We start from the raw sequence: 9844 nt of genomic DNA on the forward strand, positions 1-9844 counted from the left end.
GTCAGTGGGGAAGTTGGGGTTTGAGGTCTTGTCTGCCTGGCTGTAAGGTCAAGTTCTTCCTTCTGAAAAGCTCTTCTTCTTATATTTCTGTCTATGAGAGAGGATTTGAGTCATTTACCAAGCTTGAAGGGCAGACGCTGCTTCCTGTGATGATATGTCCCTTGAATTACTCCCAGCCAAGGCCGGGTATAGCATTTTGGTTTCATTTTTGCACAGGTTCTCTACCCTGATCTCATATTAAATAGCTAGGAAGTGGGGTTGTGATTGTGGCTCAGCAGTAGAGCACTCTTCTAGCATGTGCAAGGTGCTGGGTTCGATCCTCAGCACTGCATAAAAATAAAAATGGGTATTGTGTCCAACACATGACTAAAAAAAATACTAAAAATATAGCCAGGAACCTTTGGAAAAAACATACCAGTTTCTTCATCAAATCGTCAAACAAAGTCATCAAACAAAGTCATCAAATTCTGGGGATTGAGATCAACAGTAATGTCTTTAAAAGGCTTAAGGAACTTGGTGCCACCAGGATGGAGGACCACTGTCAGCAGGCCCCTTAGATAGCTGACTGAAATGGCTCAAGGCTCACATCTGTGTTCATTGTCCCTGTGCAGGTGTGCCCTTGACATTTCTTATCAGCACTGCTTCACTGAATCCCTGTATTCAGTATGTAAATATCATGAGGAAGAATAACTGTCACTTCCATCTTCTCATGAAAGTGCTCCAGGAACAACTCACATGACTGAGGCTAGGTGGGTTCAGAGCTTCCCTTGATAAGCCCCTTTGATACCAGAGAGAAGTTACTTATAAGGTAAAATAAGTCCTTTACTTGAACTTTCCCTCTCTTGGGCAGTATTCAGAATTGATCCTGTCTATAATCTTGAAATACGTGACAGTTAACATCACACCAAGACTCCTTGCTACCCCATTTAACCAGTCTTCTCATAATGTATGTGCCTCATTCTTTCAAACTGTCTAACAGCAAATCTATAAAGCCAAATCTAATGTTGCATATACAGCAGCCTGAGTTTATATCTTAGCTTGCTATTGAGCTGGTCTTCAACAAAACTTTCTGTAGAAAATATGCAGATAATTGAAGGAGTATTTTTGGGAAATGCCCAGTATTTATTATTTCTCACTTCTTTGCAAAATATTCTCATTTTTAAATATAATTTTGACTCACTTCAGTAATTAATTCAAAATGAAATTTTTTTATAAAGTAGTATTTATAATAAAAGCGATATTGGAAAGTCTAGATAACTTAAAGTGATTTTCTGAAGGTGCTTGTAGCCTCTTAAATTATGGTTATAGCTAGTTGAAGTTCAAATTACAGAAACTGATTTTTTGGGAACATAGAGCAGAAAAAGAAATTTGTGGGTAGGACGATTTGTATTTCATGAAGTTCAAGGTTGAATTGAATAATTATGGACAGTTTGAGACCAGTTTGAGGGCTCTTTGGCCTTAACCATGTTGGGAATTTGTGAATTGCAGTGTAGTGCAGTGGTTCTTGATTCTGGCTGCCCAGTGGAATTATTGGGAGCTAATGAAATTACCAACATCTGGGACCCATCCTACTCAGTTAAAATCCCTGGAGGTGGTGCCTTGACAGATTTTTTTAAATAGCTTCCCAGGTAATTCTGTTCACCGAGGATTGAGAGCCTGCAGGATCCGTGACTCTGACAAAAATCACAGTATTTGTCCATGCATAGTTTTGCAGTCTTGCAAGGCCGAGCCTGTTGAATCTTTGTGGACAAGGACTTCTTCTTACTCTTCTGTTTTTTTCCCCAATAGATGATAGCTCAACATTTCCTTTGAGTGCTCAGTAAAATATTTGCAAATAACTTTAGTTGGTTTTAAATTGCAGACAGTCCTTGACTTAGAATGGTTGAAATTATGAAATTGACTTTGTGATGATGCAAAAGTGATACCTATTCAGCAGAAACTGTACTAGCAGTTTTGAATTTAGATGTCTTCCTGGACTAGTGATATGCTGTCTGATCTTCTCTAGCGATGCTGGGCAGTTGGCAGTGAGTTGCAGCTTTCAGTGAGCCTCACCATCACAGATCACAGGGAGAAACATCCTGTGCTCCACAGTATACCATTGCTAAGCTGTGATGTTCTGTAGGGTAAGCAGATTAAATGCATTTTTAAATTATGATGTTTTCAATTTTGATGGGTTTACAGGATGTAATCCCATCATGAGTCCAGGAATAGTATTCAAGAATTGAAGTTGCTTCAGACTAATTTTATTTCCCCATATGAGCATAGGACAGTTTATATAAATATTGTTTTTAGGGGTGCAGAGCAGGACAAAAAGACTGGTGGTGGCAGTGGCAAGTCAGAGAGCATCAGAGGTCCAGGAGGTGATGGAGCACTGTCCCGATACTCTGATTCTGGGGAAGACCTGGAAGGGGTTCTGTGTGGTTTTAGTTCCCATCTCCTTAAAGCAGGCAACACAGGGGTAAGTATATGTGATTGTCATACCTGGAAATAAAATTCACCTGTGCCTCCTCAGTGTGGATACAGTATGCTTCTGAGCCAACCAAAGAATACTGTGGCGCAAGGAGAAATGGATTCCTCCTCGTGGTAGTTAAGCATAATTCAACAGCTGCTCTGTAGTTCACCTTTCTGTCATTCATTTATCTAATGGTGACTGAAGAGCTTAGGAATAAGGCACAGATATTAAGTGCAATTTAGTATTACTCCAAGCTTTTGCATTTGTAGACAGGCTGCTTTACTGTATTTTCTCCAGATTAATTGGTCCTTGTCATGGGTAGATATTTGGCTTTTTGAAAGACTTAAACCAAAACATTAAATAAAGTGGCAGCTTAGAATTGCAAAATGATTTTGCAATTTGCAAACTAAATTGACCCATGAGGTTTTGGGGAATTACTGTTTTTTCAAATTATCTTTTCAAGGAAACAAAACGGATACCAATTCCAGATGGGTGGTTGTCCTTTTTTTTTAAGTTAAATAACAAATCTGTTTATTACAAAGGCACAAATTTCAATGTAAAGAAAATACAGTAAAAAAGAATGCCCACTTCCAAATGCTTTATACATGTCTTTAAGATATTTATTTTCTGAGTAATCTCTGTAGGATATAGGAGATACTGGAAATATTGAACCTGAAATTTGTTTTTATGTAATAAGATACCAGAAATATCAGGTTTGGCATGAATACAGTTAAATTTGAAAGACTATGGGACTTTTTTAATTAAATATTAAAAAAAAAATTTTTTTGTAGTTGTAGATAGACATAATGCCTTTATTTTGTTTATTTTTATGTGGTACCAAGGATCAAACCCAGTGCGTCATACATGCTAGGCAAGTGCTCTGCCACTGAGCTTCAGCACAGTTAATATGGAAGCACATTAACTTTTTTGCTACTTAGTATCCCCTTTTCCCAATGAATTCCTAACATCATGTTGTCAATTTTCTCAACCTTTGTTTTAAGGAATTTCATGGTGCCTGACCCACTTTGGATATCCCCACCTAGTAAGTGCAGGATGTGTTGATCAGAATGAGTACTTTTTAGCTGGTATCTGACATCTTTCCTACTCTGTTTGGACTATAATATCAATATTTGAAAATGTTTTCTCAAAATATTGCTTCATCTGTATTATGTTATAACCTGAAAGCCGTAGACTCTTGGTATTTTCACTTATTACGATATGGGCCTGAAGTGCGGGAGTCATGAATGTAGCCCTGAAAGGTAAGAATTCAGAGTTTTTCTAATCTCTGACTAAATTATGTACTCCTACTTTCATCAGTCTGAAATGGAACTGAAATAATCTTTTCTTTCCTTATCTCTAGGGACACTGTAAAGATTAAAAACAGAAATTTGTGCAGAAATGTCTCTACCCAATGGATATTCTGATGTGTATATATAAAATACATACTTTAACATTATCTTCCAAAGCTGTTTAATCTTGTTTTTATTTTTTGTTTGTTTGTTTGTTTTGTTTAGTTGGCATTGGTTGTTTTGTCTTCATCAAGGCTAAAAAAAATTCAGAACCTGGAATGAGTAGCATAATTTTCACATTTGACAATTAATTTGCAAGAGATGTAGCATTTTTTTTTTAATAAGTACTAGACACTTCAGCTCTTTCTAGCAAAAGAGGTTCTATTTTTCTCTCTGAAAAAACTGCAGCTGGAAGGGAAATGCCAAGATGGTTTGCTTCCCTCAGAGGAGAGAGGAAGATAGATGATGTCTTCTGTTCATCCTTAAGAGGACTTGCATGCACAAGAGGACAAATGGCTTCCACTCTCCTTCCTGACCCTCCTGCCTCTGTGTGTTCAGAGGCTTTGGGATGTGTCCTACAGATGCCTTTGAATGGAAACTTGGGCTGAAGGTGTTGTGCTATAATGAACAAAGCCAGAGATCTGGTATTAGAAAACAATTTATATTGAAAAAGAAACAAGATTAAAAGACAAGTATATGTAAACACAGGTGAGTTGCTGGATATGTTACCTGGTTCTATTCTTAACCCACACATTATGGAAAACTTCCAAGGCCTGCATTTGGCAAACTGGAGACCTGGGAGAGCTGATAGTCTAGGTTCTGGGTTAAGTCCAGAGGCCTGAGAACCAGCAGAGCCAGCAGTGGTGTAGGTTTTAGTCAAAGTCTGAAGACCTGAGAACCAGGAGAGTTGGTGGTGTATGTTCTAGTTCAAGTCCAAAGGCAGGGGAAGAGATGGAATTGTTCCTTCCTGTTTTAAAATTTTATGATGAAATTGTTTATTCTTTTCAGGCATTAATGACTTGGATGAGGAACACATTATTGGGAAGGGCATTCTGCTTTACTCAGTCTACTGATTCAAATGCTAGTCTCATCCAGGAACACCTTCACAGTTACCCCCAGAATAATGTTTTATCACATATCTGGCCACCCAAAGGCCTAGTCAAGTTGTTATGTAAAATTAACCAGAATACTGGGCAAAGGTATTCAGGTGCTTGAGTTCACACAGAAGCATGGAGCAAGTTCATGCTGTTTTGAGTTTCCCCTCAGTCCTGTCTTTTGAAGGCTGGGGTATTTTCAGTCCTTCACCTGAGTTGTCTGTGGGGCAGTGACCACACTCTGGAGTTTGTCCATGGTAACCAACAACCTTTTTAGGGAAAGGATCACTCACCCAGTTCGTCATCAGTTCTAGGAGCTGGATGGTGCTGCTCGACTTCCTTGGGTTGCTTGCCTATGAGGTGAATAAAGATAATTTCTGTAAATGAAAACTGCTCAACCTGTGATGAAAGTATTTCGATTATCCATGTTAATAGTGGCATAGAACAACAGCTAGTTAAAATTCACAGTAATTCAGAAACTCATTTAAGCCTATCTTTCCTCTGCTAAGAAGTAACAAAATTAATAGCTCTTTCTGTACCTGCCCACTCCGAAGTTGGTGCTTCAAGAAATGAAATGACAAAAAAGGCAGGTGATTTAGAGGCAGAAGGAGAACTGCCTTGGGTAATATATGGAGTGTTGTCTAAGTTTCCCATTGGAATAGATTTGGATGTCAGCTCAGTGCTCTGCCTGGTGTTTCAAGTTTAATGAGACAGCTCCAGAATGCACTAAAATCAGTTTTAGAACATGCCTCAGCCTTCCCATCTGAATGACTTCAGTTCCGTTCATCTCAAAACTCTGCTTTTGAATGACTACCTTATCTTTCTAACCTTGGCTTAAACCTTAGTTCCTCAGACAAGCCGCCGCTGGCTATTTTTTTTTTTTTTTTGTAAATCTAGAAATAAGACCCCTGTTTCTATTTTTTAGTTTTCTAATTATCTCTTACTTGTATTACTAGTTTCATTTGCTGGCCTGTGACCTGCAAATAGTTTAGTGCCAGTCACAGGTTAGGAGATTGGTAAATATTTTTTGAATGAACATTAAGTGCTATGGTTGCTTCAGAAAAAGATAATATCTTGAGTAGCTCTCTGTCCAGTAGACCATCTGTGGTGTTGGAAGTGTTTCAGATCCACACTATCCAATATGGCAGCCACTATCTGTGTGTCGTTCTTGGATACTTAAAATGTGGCTAGTGTAATTGAGGAATAGAATTTTTTTTTAAAATTTTTTTAGTTTTAGATGGACACAATATCTTCATTTTGTTTATTCATTTATTTTTTATGTGGTGCTAAGATGGAACCCAGGGCCTCACACATTCGAGGTAAGCGCTCAACCACTGAGCTACAACCCCAGCCCAGAATTCTTAATTATATTTAAAGGTTTAAAAAATATTTTTAGTCGTAGATGGACATAATACCTTTGTTTTGTTTATTTGGTTATATGTGGTGCTGGGCATCGAACCCAGTGCCTCACATGTGCTAATAAGCAAGTGCTCTATCATTGAGCTACAACCCCAGCCCCAGTTTTAAAAATTTTAATTAAATTTAACTTACATGTGGCTAGTGGCTACCCTACTGGATTGAATGGATTTTGAGTATGGGACTTTATTAATTTTTGACAAAAATATTGGACTACTATGCCATTATATAGGCAATTTCTGAAGCTGAAAATACTGTCTAAAAGTAGTATTATGTGTAAAATGCAGTCTAGAATACATAGTAGGTATGTTCTGTTGTTTAGTTGAGAAATATGTAGGGGTGAGAAGATCTTAGGTCCTTTTTCTTCCTGTTTTAAAATTTTATTCGTTTTCGGCAGTACTAGAGATTGAACTCAGGACTTCTTACATGCTAGGCAGATGCCCTACCACTGTTACATACATACCAGTCCATTTAAAATAAAATTTTTTTTTACATATTTTTTTAGTTATACATGGACAACAAAATCTTTATTTTGTTTGTTTATTTTTATGTGATGCTGAGGATTGAACCCAGTGCCTCACACATGCAAGGCAAGTGTTCTGCCACTGGGCCACAACCCCAGCCCTAAAAATTTTTTTTTTTTTTTTTTTTTTTTTTTTTGAGGCAGGATCTTGCTAAGTTGTTGAGACTTGCTTTGAACTTATGATCCTTCTGTCTCAGCCTCCTGAATAGCTGGGATTACAGGTGTGCACCACCATGCCCAGCTCTAAATTTTTATTATTTAATATATCAGATTGGGTGTAGACATCCTGGACTTAAGTTTGAGAGACAATTCATTAGGAAATAAGGGTTAGGTTTACTTCGTATTCAGGTCTTCTGCAGGTTTTTTGTTTTTGCGTGACTGATCATCATCAGTAGGTATTTACACAATGTTTATCTTATGACTACTTAGCACAGATTGGTCCTAGAAGATAAAAGCTTTTCAAATGAAGACTGTAATTTAAAAAATATTGTCATATTAAACTTGAATAATTTATTAGCACTTTCCAATTAAAGGTAAATTTATTTACCTTTAACAAAATAAACTTTGAGAGCTATCAGACTTAAACTGCTATTTTGTTTGTAGTATTCTACTCAAAATTGGGATTGAAATTGGGAATATAGTTGTATTTTTTATTAAAAATAAAATGTTTAAAAGACCTGTTGTATGATTTTTTGTGAAATATAACATGAAATTCACATTTTAGCTTCTTGATGTGTACAGTTCAGTGACATTAAGTACATTTATGCTGTTTTGTTACCATCACCCCTTCTGTCTTCAGAACATTTTCGTTATCTCAAACTGAAGCCCTGAACATGAAGAGTCATGTTAAATGACTCTTCATTTCCCCATCCCCAGCCTTGGAACCACTATTCTACTTTTCGTGGATTTGATTATGGATTTAAAGATTCCTTTCCTTAATCATTGTCCAAACCAATAAATAGTGCTGTTATGGATGTGCTACCTCTTTTAAAATGACTGTAACATAACTAAATGCATAATTGCCTTATATTGGGAAATGGTGGGTGCTTCTTGTTAAGGACCTGAAACTAATCAAATTTAGTCACTGCTCCTAACCATCACTAACCTTACATGCTCACCGGAGTCTGATCATTTCTCTCATTTAAGAAAACAATAATTCTAGAAAATTACTTTTAAGTGACAGGTCAGATGGATTTTTTTGCATATGTTCTTGGTATTCCAGGCTTTTTACCAGCCTCCCCGGAGAAAGATAAAAAGGCTTAGTTTTTAATATTTTTTATGTCTTAGCTTATTAATGTAATGTCATTGTGGACACTGGGCAACAATGAAGAACAAGACCATTCAAACTGATAGATTGAAGATGGCTTTTGGTCATTTAAAGAGCAATAGGAATTTTGGAAATTTGAAAGAAAATGTTACCTTCACCAGGTGGCTTGTCTGGATTGTAAACTTTGTTTAGGAAACTAAGCAGCAGCAGGAGACACAGCCCATGACCTGTCTGGAAGAAAGCAGCAGTGAGTAGGCACGTAGGGCTGCCTGTTCTAAGGGCCCGAGACGAGTACAGTCTTCGGCATGTAGAGGAGGAATCCATGAATCCTCAATGGACACTAAGTGGAAGGTTCTTGAGATCCGAGGTGGCTACAGTGGTTGCTGAAGGCTACAAGCCATTTAGATAGTGCACATGGAGAAGGAAGTTGCTGTGAAATGGAGTTGCCTTGGTGGAGGAGGCCACTAGAGTTGGGCTTAGATCTGGGGAAGAGCTTAGGGCTTGATCCATTCAGCTGCAGAATGTGGTATAGTCTGTGGAGGAGAATAGGGCTTGGGCCCTTGAGCAGCACTTGGATCAACCTAGTGGAACCCTGGCCTTTTGGAAGCTTGATGAACTTGTACTTTTAAAACTTGTCTGGGAATGGTGCATAGGTGAATCAGGGAAGGTAAATTATTTAAGAGTGGTTAAAATAATTTAATTATTTAATGTTGAGATGCCGAGGGTGTCCACATTTACTCAGTTGCAGTTTGAGTGGCCAAAGTGACAAAGAAGTTGTAAATACAGAGGCTGACCCAAATGGGATGAGAAAAAGGTCAGTAATGACTATAGTGATTAGGTCATGATTTACATAGCATAAATTCTAATATGTACAAATGTATAGATGATGAAAAGTGAGTGCTGTAGTTAGGATCTAGGATGTCCCCCAGAGACCTGTATGTAAAGGGCCTAGTCCCCAGAACGAGGAGGAGGTGGAAACTTTAGGAGGTTGGGCCTAGTTGGAGATCTTTAGGTCTTTGGGAGCTCACCCTCAGGGTATTATGGGGCTCAGCCTTTGGTGAGGTAAATGGCTTTGCTCCAGCCCGTGCTTCTGACAAGATGTGCTTAGCGTCCCTTCCAGAAGTATAAAAGCAGTGGGCCCAACTGGATTGAAACCTCTCAAATTTTGAGCTAAAAATAAACCTTTTCTCTTTATAAGTTTATTATCTCAGGTATTAGTTACAGTAACACAAAGCAGACTAACAGCCTCTCTCCTGTCTTTGCCCTTTAGTTTCACCCTACCAATATTTACACATTCTCTTATGTTTATGCATAAACTACATTTTTATTTAAAAAGGTCATCCATCCTTCATGTTCACTGATCAATACCTTGTTTATTTTAATCATCTAGCAATGTATTTTGGAGATAGCCTGTATTAATACATGAAGCACGCCTCTATTAGTTTACTTAGCCAGTCCCCAGTTAATAAAAATGTAATTCTTTGGTTGTTACAAGTCATATAGTGAATATCCTTGTTCATATATTCTTTTGCTTACATACTGAGAGGTGTTTATATATGTAGGTTCATATTACTGCAAGTGGTAGTGCTGAATTAAAGGTACATGCATTTAAAATGTTGCCCCGATTGTCTTCCCATAAGGTTTTGCCAGAATTGCCTATTTCTTAGACCCTCATCAACAGCGTATTACTGATTTGAACTTTGCTGGTCTGTAGTTTAAAAAAAAATCTCATTGTCATATATATATGTGTGTATATATATATATATATATATATATATATATATACACACACACACATATATA

General features: G+C 37.5%; 1 protein-coding gene across 15 annotated transcripts in view; it reads left to right on the forward strand.

The window, feature by feature from the left end:
• Window positions 1-9844, forward strand: part of Fars2 (phenylalanyl-tRNA synthetase 2, mitochondrial) — a 509560-nt gene that overhangs the window by 19039 nt on the left and 480677 nt on the right. For 2 of the 15 annotated variants that reach the window (XM_048799732.1, XM_048799735.1), the window contains exon 1: window positions 3519-3711. The exons of 11 other annotated variants lie outside the window; for them this stretch is intronic. The gene's annotated coding sequence lies outside the window, so the exon portion shown is untranslated. Of the gene's footprint in view, window positions 1-3475; window positions 3495-3517; window positions 3712-9844 lie in introns of those variants that run through there. 2 more of the 15 variants (XM_048799733.1, XM_048799742.1) reach the window with 2 other exon arrangements.

The sequence above is a fragment of the Marmota marmota genome, unplaced genomic scaffold (genome assembly GCF_001458135.2).
Source record: "Marmota marmota marmota unplaced genomic scaffold, marMar, whole genome shotgun sequence".
NCBI classification, from domain to species: Eukaryota; Metazoa; Chordata; class Mammalia; order Rodentia; family Sciuridae; genus Marmota; species Marmota marmota.